The sequence below is a fragment of the Dermacentor variabilis genome, chromosome 4 (genome assembly GCF_050947875.1).
Source record: "Dermacentor variabilis isolate Ectoservices chromosome 4, ASM5094787v1, whole genome shotgun sequence".
Taxonomy (NCBI): domain Eukaryota; kingdom Metazoa; phylum Arthropoda; class Arachnida; order Ixodida; family Ixodidae; genus Dermacentor; species Dermacentor variabilis.
In genome coordinates, this window is record NC_134571.1 from 116,393,244 (window position 1) to 116,406,224 (window position 12,981).

At 45.2% G+C, this 12,981-nt stretch overlaps 1 protein-coding gene across 4 annotated transcripts in view; it reads right to left on the minus strand.

The window, feature by feature from the left end:
* The window catches only part of LOC142579657 (vesicular glutamate transporter 3-like), a 213,767-nt gene that overhangs the window by 68,195 nt on the left and 132,591 nt on the right, over window positions 1-12,981 (minus strand). The window lies entirely within an intron of this gene.

The following is a 12,981-nucleotide window of genomic DNA, read 5'->3' on the forward strand; positions in this document are numbered from 1 at the left end:
GTAGAATGACTCTTTGTGCATTTCATAGTGAGTCATCACACATAATTGTAAGTAAATATTTGAATATTGGAAATCCCGTCATGGTATCGTTTTTTAAATTAAAATGATTTCGTCGCGCGCTCGAATTACATGTACAAGTTATTTATTAACGCAGCTCTCAGAATCAGAATCAATTTATTCAACGTCGACGTATGGGTGATGTTAGAAGAACCTACTAAAAGCCTGTGGAAATCCTTGAGAAATGTCGGCGCCACGATGCAAGAGGTATTGTGGTTGCAGTCACTAAAATGCGCAGACAGTGGTATTACAAGAAGAGTGAAATAACAAGATGAAGATTTATTGCCGATACTATCGGATGTGTTCCAACCTAAAAATTACATATTGGCAAACAGCATATTGCTATACATAATATAATTAAGTATGAATTAAGAAACACAGACGACTATAACGTAACATTTGACCACCATAATTAGTTTTTCGAATATGCCAAATGGGGCAAGCACGCACATTGTGAAAGCCTTTTTTTTTCGTTCTAATTTTGACAGTTCTCCTACGCGCCATGAGCCCGACATCATGCGAACGCAACCGCATTTTCTGCGACGTGTCCAATAGCATACTGTACGGGCGTCTAGGCGCCACTCAAGACTAAGCAACATCACAGCACCGAACGAAGAACCCTGGGATGATCAGCTGACGTGCGCGGGCTTTGACGAGCAGGAAAGCCTTGTGTACAGGGCCAAACTGGCAATTCCAGTCCACGGCTTCCTAGACTAAGGAGGCCACCCACCTCGGATGAAGAACAACCGGTTTAAACTATCGAATAAAGTCTATTTTCTCCGTTTACCTCTCTCTCTCTCTAGAAGAAGCGACATATTTTGCGCTATACTGGTTTCATTAACTTATTTTTTGTGTATTTATTTATTTGTTTATTTATTTATTTACTTATTTATTTATTTGTGATACTTCAAAGGCCCCCGAAGGGGTACTGCATGAGGGGTTGGCGCGTACATTTTATTTAGCATAAATTAGTTCTTCAATGATCCGTTTAAAATGAATAGGGTTCTCTTGAAGAACAGTTGAAGCGGGAAGATCATTGCAGGCTCTTGAAGAGAGTTCTCATGAAGAACAGTTGAAGCGGGAAGGTCATGCCAGGCTCTTGAAGCGGGTTCTCATGAAGAAGAGTTGAAACGGGAAGGTCATTCCAGCCTCCTGAAGAGAGTTCTCATGACGAACAGTTGAAGCGGGAAGGTCATGCCAGTCTCTTGAAGAGGGTTTTCATTAAGAGCAGTAGAAGCGGGAAGGTAATTCCAGTCTCTTGAAGAGGGTTCTCATGAAGAACAGTTGAAGCGGGAACGTAATTCCAGTCTCCTGAAGAGGGTTCTCATGAAGAACAGTTGAAGCGGGAAGGTCATTCCAATCTCTTGAAGAGGCTTCTCATGAAGAACAGTTGAAGCGAGGTCACTCCAGTCTTTTGAAGAGGATTCTCATGAAGAACAGCTGAAGCGGGAAGGTGATTCCAGTCTCTTGAAGAGAGTTCCCATGAAGAACAGCTGAAGCGGGAAGGTCATTCCACTCTCCTGAAGAGGGTTCTCATGAAGAGTAGTTGAAGCGGAAAGGTCATTCCAGTCCCTTGAAGAGGGTTCTCATGAAGAACAGTTGAAGCGAGAACGTAATTCCAGTCTCCCGAAGAGAGTTCTAACGAAGAAAAGTTGAAGCGGCAAGGTCATTCCAGTCTTTTGAAGAGGGTTCTCATGAAGAACAGCTGAAGCGGGAAGGTCATTCTAGTTTCTTGAGGTACGAATGAAAAATTAAGATAGATGAGTGATGGATCCGGCTGGAGGAGAATACATAGCCTTGTTGTGGTTGGTGCGGTTGCAACGGCGGTAAACTGGCGAAATGTTGCAAGTCCGGAAAGATGGCACGGAAGAACTTGTTGAATGGCGAGAGACGGGCAACCTTCGGAGAAATGCAAGGTTAGGTAGGTTAGCCCGTGACTTAAGTTCTGTAGTACTAAAAGTAAAGGAATAATCAGAGAAAATAAACCACACAGCGAGATTTTGAATTCCTTCTAACATGTTAATAAGGTTGGCTTGGTAAAGGTCCCATATAGCACATGCTATGCTAGATGTTTGGAGGGACAGAGGCACGAGCAGCTCGGAGGTTACGGCGCAAGTATACAAGCATGCGTTTAGGATATATATATATATATATATATATATATATAATATACGTTACACAGATTCTATTTAGGTCGTTAATTTTATTGTTAATGAGTGCGAACCATGACAAATCGGTTCGAAAACTGATACCAAGGTATTTCTAAGCGCTTACTGAGGCAATAATGGAACCATTTATTCCATATTCACGGACGGAATAGGAGGGCCTGCGGTGGTAAAATAAATAGGATGACTTGTTAGTATTGAAGCTCATTAGCCATTTTTCGTACCAAGTTTCGATGAGAAAAAGATCACTTTGAAGGGCTAGTACGCGGCATTATTAATTTACCGATAGAGCACGCAATCGATCATCAGCAAATAAGAGCGTTTGTGATGAAATGTTAGTCGGTAGGTCGTTAATATTCAGTGCTTCAATGCGCGGAAATAGCGCGTAACAATATATAATATGCAAAGCAGGAGGCCAAGTGCACTTCCTTGTGGAACGCCAGAATCAACGGGGAAAAGGGCAGAATCGCGACCATTAGAATAGACAAACTGTCGTCGGTTAGCTAGAAAGCTACGTATCCAATCAAATGCATGGGGGTTAAGATTTAGTATCGTCACTACACCACTTATTCAGAATGCTTTCATACCATTTATAATCAGCACAATGCGGAGTGCTGAAAAAAAATGGGCTCGGTACGCTGCAACCATGAAACATTAAGAGTTTTGCGAACCCCTTTTTTCAGTGCAACGTGCATTTTACTGTTATTGGAATTCATTTTGCTGTTATCGTGTAGATAGTAATAACGTTCCCCATACTAAAGAGCAATAATATAAATCAATGAAAAGAGCGTTATTTATCGTTAATTTAACGCGCTGCGGTAATGCATACCGTGTTCTGGATAAACTTCTGCTTAAAAATAAATATATACGCCTAAGAAAGTATTTCTTTTCTTAATTTCAGACTTCCCATATTTAGTAGAATATATGGCGACCTTTCGTTTTTTTTTTTTCCAAAATGTTACCCAAAGTACGCTATCGACCTATATTCGAAGAACTTGACCTACATTCGTAAAACTAGCAAGAGTACCGAGCTAACGCAGTTAGTTTGTCGCGCACGCCGTTAAGTCAATCTGGAGATTCTCCAGGACAGCTTTAAGAAGCGATGCATATTCAACGCACACGACGGCACCGAGAAGGATGTTGTTTGGTGTACCAAGGAAGCCTGCGAAGGGTCCGACGAAGATGACTTTTCTGGCAGTTCAGACCAGCATGCAGCTTGTACGTGGAATCGACTACCGATATTTAGTTGTCGAGCTTACGTTAAATAAAGTCTGTCATCCTCAAAGTCTTTCCCTTTTCTAAAATATATGTGCGTCGACTCATATTGCATTAATTATTTTTTTTATAAACTCTTGCGAGTGCGGTATACAGGGGCCGACCTACGTTCGTGTTCGACCTCCTGTCGAGTAAATATGGAATTTTCCTCGGAAATTTCAAATCTTACACAAACCGAATAGTTTCGTGCTGCGCGATAATTATTATGGCAACCAGAAACAGTCGCTAGAAAACTTGTAGTGCTAACATTTTTAACTGTCAGATTTGGCCAAATATTTTATTTTCGTTCAGCCAAAAGCGAAAAGAATTAAACTAACTGGAAGCCTACTATGGAGAATAAATATCAAAGTTTGTTACGTATCCACATTAAGTAGCAAACTGCAGCTGCATTGCAGTGTGTATGCGCAGCTTTTGATTTGTGCGCGACAGACATTGAGTGCGCGCTCGCATTCATTTGATGCAGTCTGGCCGTGCCAGGTGGTGCAGACCGGCTTTGTCCTGCACCGTTCTGCATTTTGAAGCGTTGTAAACAGTTCAATACGAAGCGAAGTCTGCCAAGGCGTCTAACCAGGAGCGGTCATGAGTGAGCAGGCGCTGGAAAGCGTACGTGTGTGGTCTGACCTTAAGTTTCGCGTTGTTCGAGGCTAGTTGAGTGTTAAAATCTACTCGAAATTAGCAGGACCCGACAGCTACGACCCCGACAAGCCGGGTGTCCAAACATTTATTCCTGTGTGGCCCTAAGCAGACGACAGTCGGCTTCTTCCGGAAGTGCGTAATTCTTATCGAAGTTGGAAAACAGATTTTCGCTTACTTCAGCCTGTTTATTACATGGCGTCAATAAATAGACACAGTAACAGTAGGAAGAAGCGCACTGATGTAAACACCCTTCTATATTGACGACAGCTATTGGCCAATAGCAGAGAGAGCGAGCGAGAGAGAGAGAGAGAGTGATGTGAAGAGGAAGGGATGCTATTTTCTGCAACCCCCTAGGGAGCACAATTCAGCGCCTGGCCAAAAGCAGCCCCGTATGGGAATCTGATGTATTACGAAATAAAACGTACAGAAAATTGTGAGAAGCAGGCTTCCGTTTAAAAGAGAGGCGTTCGAGAAAATGGTGACATCGCACTCCGCTCGCGAGCTCCACGCGCCGCGCACGACTGCATGATTTGGCTGAGTTGTTCATAGCAGCGTGTGCTATCCGCGGACTGTGTTTTTCCATCAACTCCGAGTGGTGCTTTCGGGCCGCTTTAAGCATCATCGCATGCACAAAGCCACAAAAGCCCTACTGCACTTCATGAAGGCGACTGGATTGTGCGAACGCCTGTGACTGTCCGCGACCAACCCTGCGTGAGTTTGTGTACACTTCGTCCTTATCTTGCTTACGCTTCCTTTTCCTCACATATGTTTTCCCTACTCGAAGTGTACACTTGGTTAACCTCCCTGCGTTTCCCTCTTATCTATCTTTCTCTCTCTCACTTTCTCATTAACTTTTATCAGACCAAAAATAATTCAACTTATTTTGTGCTTGAGCCAACTGAAGTTTATTTAGCAAACACACATTAAGTCAGAACGGCAAGGTTGGGTTTGGCTATGCGGCTCTCATGAAACCTAAATATGTCCTGCCGATGACCATCGAATGATACAACTCGATCTCAAAGCGACATGGTAAATAGGTGTCGAAATATAGATTATTTAGATTTTTTTATTTGATTTGATCACACGTCCTACGAAGAGCGATGCTGGCTCGAACAAGTTACAACACACAGCCAGCTGGCCTTTCAGGCAAAATCCCTACAGCGTGCGTTTTGGCACAGTCATTAAAATGAAACCATTAGTTGGTGACCAAGCATAGTCTGAGAAGGAAAACAGAAGCGCGAAAGAAACAAGGACGAGACGAGTATACAGGACTGGCGCGTACTTCCAACTGAGGTTTATTGACTAAACACGATACTTATGAGTACAGCACAAGACCAGCATAGGATATTACCTTCGGGATAAAACAACCAAAATCAAACGCACCAGGACCTCTACTCTCCCCCCCCCCCAAGAAAAGAACGAGAGGTGACAACCACATCATAGCCATGCACAATGACAGAACCGTGCAGTCCAGTGTACCTGAGGTGATTAGAGACAATTGAGATCATTGCACCGCTCAAAGAAAACCTCTAAAAATACGCAAAGGTAGGTTAAAGCAGATTCGCTGACCGACCAACTAATAAAAATCTAGAAATAAAATCAAGAATTAAGAAAGGAGATGCAGCGACTGTAACCACGACCCGAAAGTAGTAAATAACCGAACAAAAAACAACGAAACAAACCAAGAGGTGATAGCTACCCGACTAAAATTATATCAAACATGAACCCAATAAAAAACAATCGCTATGCTTAAAGACAAAGCAATGCGTCAGTAAGCAGGGACATTAACAACCAGTAAAACAGAAAAGCACTCACGCACAGCAGCGAAGAAAAAAAATAACGACAACTCACGAACCCGGATAGGGGATTGGTGAGAGAACGCGACATAAATGGGACGGCGTCAAACCCGCACACACCGTGAGAGCACCGGCGAAACCCGCCACTGCCACCGGTGTGGATCATGTCTCAAGCCCCGACAGACGCCTTTCGCACGTTTAGGACGGCGTTTCACAGAGGCGCTCGAAGTCAGCGCATTCCACACATCGGGAAAGTTACCACAACCTTATGAGGTTGTGGCCGTTTTGCCGAGCGGGAGTGAACTTCACTTCCCGCTCTACTGCCCCGCTGCACCGACGAGCGATGCTCGCCGACTAGGGCCACCGTCCCACCGGCGGCCGGCACCGACCCTGATGAAGGTTGCTGGGCAACCCCAGACGGGGTCGGAACCCACCGCCTTCCCGCCTCGCGGGCCGGCTCATGACTACACTCCTCGGCCACGAGGCGGGTGCTTGTCAGTGGTAAATGGAAGCATATATTCCAGCAGACATACGTCAAAGGTGTGCCAAATAAACGTTTCTAATGCGTTTGCATTAGGACTATCAAGAGAGAGGGAAGAATACAGAGAAAGGCAGGGAGGCTAACCAGAGGTAGTTCCGGTTGGCTACCCTGCAGAGGGGAAGGTATAAGCGGGATAAAGAGAGAAAGAGAGTGGACGGGGGCGATAGAGTGTCAAGAGGAGTGCCAAAGTGTAACAAAATGCATGTGCGTGAATGTATGTATTGTGAGCATTATATTGTGAGCAGAACGCCCTTCACCTTCTTTATCCGCATGTATTCATCATCATGGCCAGCGTAATTCACTTCAGCGGGTAGCCTTGCTGAATAAAGCATCGATGTGTAACTGCTGCCTCGCAATTAGGTGGTCGAGGTTGCTCTCTATCCCTTGCGCTTGTGCGGCTTCGAGTTTCCCTGCAGAGCTTCGTTCAGGTTGCCGCTTGCTCCGCCTTTCCACCCCGATGTCCTAAGAAAAGCCACCAGGAGCCACCGGAGTCTCTGCCCAACCAGGCGCTCCTTCATGGACCGTCAGCACTCGGAAGCGTGACTTAACCATATTCGCTGGCCTCCGTGGCGAGGGTGCTGAAGACAGGCCGGACAATTGTGCACTGAGTGAGTGAATTTACCCGTGGGATGTCTTTCACAAGCTTTGAAACGTCGCCTCAGTCTACTAACGTTGCGAAGACTTGGTTTCTTAACCATGAGAGCATCTTGCTTAACTAGGCGGTGTTCAATCACCAATTTCGATAGATTTTCGGCACCCCGGGCCTCCTCGTCCTCTCCGAAGGCGATGTCGAGTATAGCCGTAAGCTTAAGAAAGCTGGGAACGTTAGCAAGCGAAAGTGCATATCACGAGCCTCGTGCGCATAGTATGAAACTCGTGATTATATGAAGCTCGAGCATGCTATGAAGCTTGCGATGAGGAAGCGACCAGGTTGGCCGCTTCCGCGCGCTAAGAAAATAGTGTGAGCACAATATTCATCGTTCATCTTCTTGAGGCAGAACGTGTGTCGAGTGAGCTCCAGAATAACACTTTGCAAAGTGGCGAACGCAGTTTAAATCATGGATTCGAGACCTCAAAAAGGTACGATTTAGTGGTAATGCATTTATCTCGCATTTACCGTCATATCATCAATGAATTTATTTTTTAAATGTGTTAGCATTCCTTGGTACTTCACGCACTTCTCGGGGGCTATTTATCTATCTACCTCTGTATGCTTGTATATAACCGTTTTCCCGCCTGCCGGGGTCACTTCGTAGTCAGTGTCGGAATAAGTAGCGCATCAAGATGATTTCTAACAGAGCTTGAAGCCAACCATCAGACGAACTTGGCTAACTGAGTATGCGGCAATGTCAACATACGTGTTGCTCTTCAACGCTTCAACAAACCTCTGTTGGCCCGACATAAATGACTATACTCGCGGACAACTTTCTGTGGCGATGTAGGGAAAGCTACGGGCGCGTGGCTGCTGCACATGTCTTACGGCGCCAAGTAGTCCCCCAGCGTTTGACAGTCCTTTTGGTTGCTTGGAACAGACGCTGAATCGGCCCAGCTTTACGTGCGACGGTATCGTGTTTGGCTAGAGGCGGAAGGGAAAAGCTGCAAACTATGTAAACGTTTACATTCAGTTGCGTGTTTTATCTTATTTAACTGTCGCTAATAACGTGTCTACGTTTTCTCTTCCCCTGCTTAAACTAACGTGGATGAAAGCACGGGACCCTTTTCAGTAGCCTTCTCACTTGTACGCGCTTTGCCTCCGTAGCTTTCCCTCCTTCATTGACACAGAAAGTTGCCCGCGAGTAAAGACGCGGGACTGGGTAGAGACTGTTGTTTAACAAAACTCTTTGACCCCAACTTGGGGTACTGGGTATGTGCAACTCCGTTTCTGTCGGTCTCAATGAACCTCTTTCATGCGAACTTGGGTCACTGGTATATGTGGCAGTCGGTGTGGACCACTCTTCAATGAGCGTCTTTGACGCCAATTTGGGTAAATATAGGTATGTACCACTGGGAGAATGTTCCGCTGTACCATGACGATAAAGATTGCTTACATTTCTCCGGTGATGAGCGGAATCGAACCCACGTCACAGGGGTTCCTCAAGGAGACCAACCCGACGCAATAGCAAGCTCTGCGTCACTGGGTCGCTGTCGCCGATCTCACTTTCACGGCGCACCGGTCGGCCCGGTGTTTTACCTCCGGGATTGGCTCACATTTTTGCCCACGGACTCGATAGATGCATTGGGGGATAGAGATATACAGCTTCGCTGTAAAATGCGCGTGTACAGCGCCTTAGCCGCACCTTAATGAACCCCAGATCGTCCAAATCAATCCGCGGTCTCCTAATACAGCGTCCATCTGAATCAGATCATTCTTTTCGCTCGTAAAACGCTGGAGTTTTGTTGTTATGCTCACATTGCCACTTGATCATTTAGGCGAGTTTGCAAACGATGAACAGAAACAAATAGCCAGTGCAAGCCAAGGATAACAATCACGCGCAGAAATTTCAGGTCTCGCTCTCCTTAAAGTAACCACTAAGGTGCACCGGTAGCAATGCATAGTAGCAGTTCTGTCCCCATGAATAGCCCTGTTCACAGGAATACGGTAGAAGCTAATGGTATTAATTTACCGTGTCACATTTCATTGATACGCTACCATTTGCACCAACTGACAATGCCCTCACGCAACTGAGCGCCAGTCAGTGTCACATGTGAAAGTTATCGCCCTCTCTTCCGGCAATCTTGCTGCCTCCAACGCGTTGTAAAATGCACTGAAAGCACCTTCAGCGCGTCAGACATGTCAATGCGGCTTTGTGCTTCCACGTCCTGCTTGCTTTGTGCGCGCTGATAAAGCTGCGCGTGCATCGTTTATTTTTTACAGAAACCGCCGAAATCTTCCGCATTGTCCCTGAACTTCAAAGTGTTCCCCCAACTGCATTCATGTACAGTGGTAGAGGCGAGCGCGGCCGTTCTTTCTTATGAACCTGGGCTTCGTTGCACTGACGTCACGACCGAACTAACTTAAATTGTCGGTGTTTTCATGCGATCAGCATTCTTTGGGAGCTGCACGCACTTTTAGACGGCTATCTATCTATCTATCTATCTATCTATCTATCTATCTATCTATCTATCTATCTATCTATCTATCTATCTATCTATCATCTATCTATCTATCTATCTATCTATCTATCTATCTATCTATCTATCTATCTATCTATCTATCTATCTATCTATCTATCTATCTATCTATCTATCTTTGATAGATGTAGCAACTTGATTTTTTACTCAAATGCTCCAGTTCGCGCATAGCATGTTTACGCAAAATCAGGATCCCTATAACGTAAAACTATTCTAATCTGTTTTTATTCCAATCTCCTGACGTCAAATTTACGTCACTGCCGACGGAACCCGCAGCGTTGTCTGAACAGCACAATCAAACGCTCTCTTCGTTTATAGGAGGCCACTTTCGTTTGCTTTCAAAACGGATAACATTGCCTATATCGATCGCTGTTTGTTATCTAATTGACTGACAAGACGCGAGGAGCACGGTCGAGTGGAGAGGGTTTCGATGAGGCCGACCCATCACTGTGAAAATCGATAACCGGATGAGGAGGGTGGTGCTGGCGTCTACGATTGGTCTGCTTCCCCATACTAGGTTGCGGTGGCTGGACTTCAGCAATAAAGAGTTGGCAGAGCAATGCTGTATGTGTTCCGAGAGTGCTCGACAGTGTTACACGGCCACGCAAAACGTTTTATTACACGCAAATAAATCTATGTACCCCGGCATGTGCGAGTAGCCACTGCCTGAGCAATCGGAGGGCAGCCATCTTCTGTTCCTTTCAAAACGGAGCAGTCTCCGGCTATTCAGAGAAAAATTCTGTTTTGTTCGGCATGCAAATGCATCTTTAACGCCTACACGTCATTTTGATGCGGTGAGTATTCGCGGTCTTGTGACGTTGCGTGACAGAGAGGTAAACTGGACACGGTCCGAAAACTTTTGACCAATAAGCACAGGGCTAATGGCAAAAGGTGTCGCATCAGAAATATTTAGTTTTCTTTTGTTCGGTTTATTCGTGCATAATCAGTGTGTGCAGGTCATATAGGATGGGTAGCTATCGTGGTTTTCATTGCGTTGCGTGACAGACAGGCGAAGTGAAAGTGGCTCAAAATTTTTTTGACCAATCTTGGAGGGCTGATTGCAGAACTTGAAGAGAATGATTTGGAATATAATTGTGTTATAGCGGGCCAGTTCCCACCATTCAATTCTATATTCGCAAATTGAAGTAATTTAGCTCCTCATGGACATTCGAAAGAACTTCTTGGCGTTGTTCAACATTGAGTATTTAATGAGATATTCAACAACAATATATTCACCGACCATTACAATACTCTCTAATGCGAAATTTGAGTGCTGCTGTATACGGTTTTCTATTTTGCCATATACTAGATGGCACGGACAATCTGCCTAGTGCTTCACGTTGCAAACGGAACGAGATGTGATGCGACTGCCTCGCTATTCGGGAGATCGTGAGAAGGGTCACATCGATGACGCGTGGGCGCGATTCACAGCCAGCAACCGCTGCAGACACACCTCCGCTGATGCAGCACTTCGTTTCCATACAGACGACGCGCGCTACTCTGACGCCATCTCATAGCCATCGTGGCCGCAAAGCCCCGTCTTGCGCGGCACTACCCTCTTCTACTCATGCTTTCGCCATATATCATCTTCCTCTACGTTCTACCTCATAATTCCGCTGCACCCTCCTCCTCCGCTTTCCCCCTCGCGCTCCCTTCTCTATCGCCGTCTTTCATCTTCCGCTGTGCTCCGCGTTCGCTTTCATCCTTCGCTGTGTTCGTTCGTTCGGTTGCGAGGGACAACGCCGACGCTCGCCGCTGGAACTGGCATCTAAGAGCTGCGCTCTAAAACTAATAATAATAATATTTGGGGTTTTACGTGCCAAAACCCCTTTCTGATTATGAGGCACGCCGTAGTGGAGGACTCCGGAAATTTTGACCACCTGGGGTTCTTTAACGTGCACCTAAATCTAAGCACACGGGTGTTTTCGTATTTCGCCCCCATCGAAATGCGGCCGCCGTGGCCGGGATTCGATCCCGCGACCTCGTGCTCAGCAGCCCAACACCATAGCCACTGAGCAACCACGGCGGGTCATACGCTCTAAAACTCTATCGATGATTGGCGTATTCAATGAATGATAATTGAGTTAATTATTCCACTTAACTTAGAATTCAAGAAGTATGTGTGTCTATTCATTTTGGCACTCATTACTGGGTCAGCTGGTCAAAGAGTTCATTTGCATCTTAGATGAGTTAAAGATTTAGTCGAATGCAGCAAACTGGAACCACAAAAGAAAATAACAATTACTACTTTTGGTTTTGGTTGTTTATATATGCGCGCGCCAGAATTCAGTCCTTGTAGTTGTTTCTGGGCACAGTAAGTAAGTAAGTTATTATTATTATTATTATTATTATTATTATTATTATTATTATTATTATTATTATTATTATTATTATTATTATTTGGTTTGACATCATATATACATTCGACAGCAAAGGGAAAGTGAGGAGCAGGCTGGCAACTGCCACTAAGACAGGCACAACGATTCCCTATACTCTTCAGAAAGGGGGAGACGACCGAAACATAGACATGGAAGAGAGAAAGGAAAAAAGGAAATAAAGAGCAAGAGGACAAATCTCAAAGAATAAAGCAGAACACACACACAGTACAGGTCACGAACGGTAGGGCCGGTCACTGCAGGGCCCACTACTAAAGAATGGTAAAAAGAGAAGAAATAATGTCTGAGCTCGTGTCATTCAAAAACAAAACAGAATAAGCTACAAATGTCAACCTAAGTCAGTTACTTCTATAAAATTAAGGAGAGCGTGATGAGCTTGGTCGCGTCGAGACGCACAACCTCAGCGGTACAAACATTTGTCCAGTGTCGTTAGTTGCAGGCCAATAACGGACAGTTCACAAGACCTTGTCGGTATGAACGATCGCACGCGTTCACACAGCCAACCCTTAGCTTGATTGGCAGTGCTCTAACGTGACGAGACAAGCTTCCTAACACGTGACAGAAACATTCAATTTGCGACACGCTGGTTTTGGTACTCCTTCAGAAGGTAGCAACGAATCAGCAGACGAGCATTATCAAGATTGCACAAAATTTCTGGGCAGTCACAGTCATCATGAGTGCAAGTTTAAGCCAGCAGATCAGCCTCTTCATTTCCGACAATCCCAACGTGCGAAGGTATAAATTGGGCAACAAGGGATACCCTACGTGGCATAATTTTCTTCACAGAGTCAGTACTGCTGCGCGCAACTCTAAAATCAATGTGACTTCGTTGTAGCCTGCTAAGGGCAGCGTGGGAGCACGTAGAAATGATAATCTTCCATGCTGTTGAATCCGCTTGCACGTACTTGAGTGCTACATCAATCGCTGCTAACGACGCAGTTGTTCATGAGGCTGGATATGGTACATGAAATATGCGTCGCACT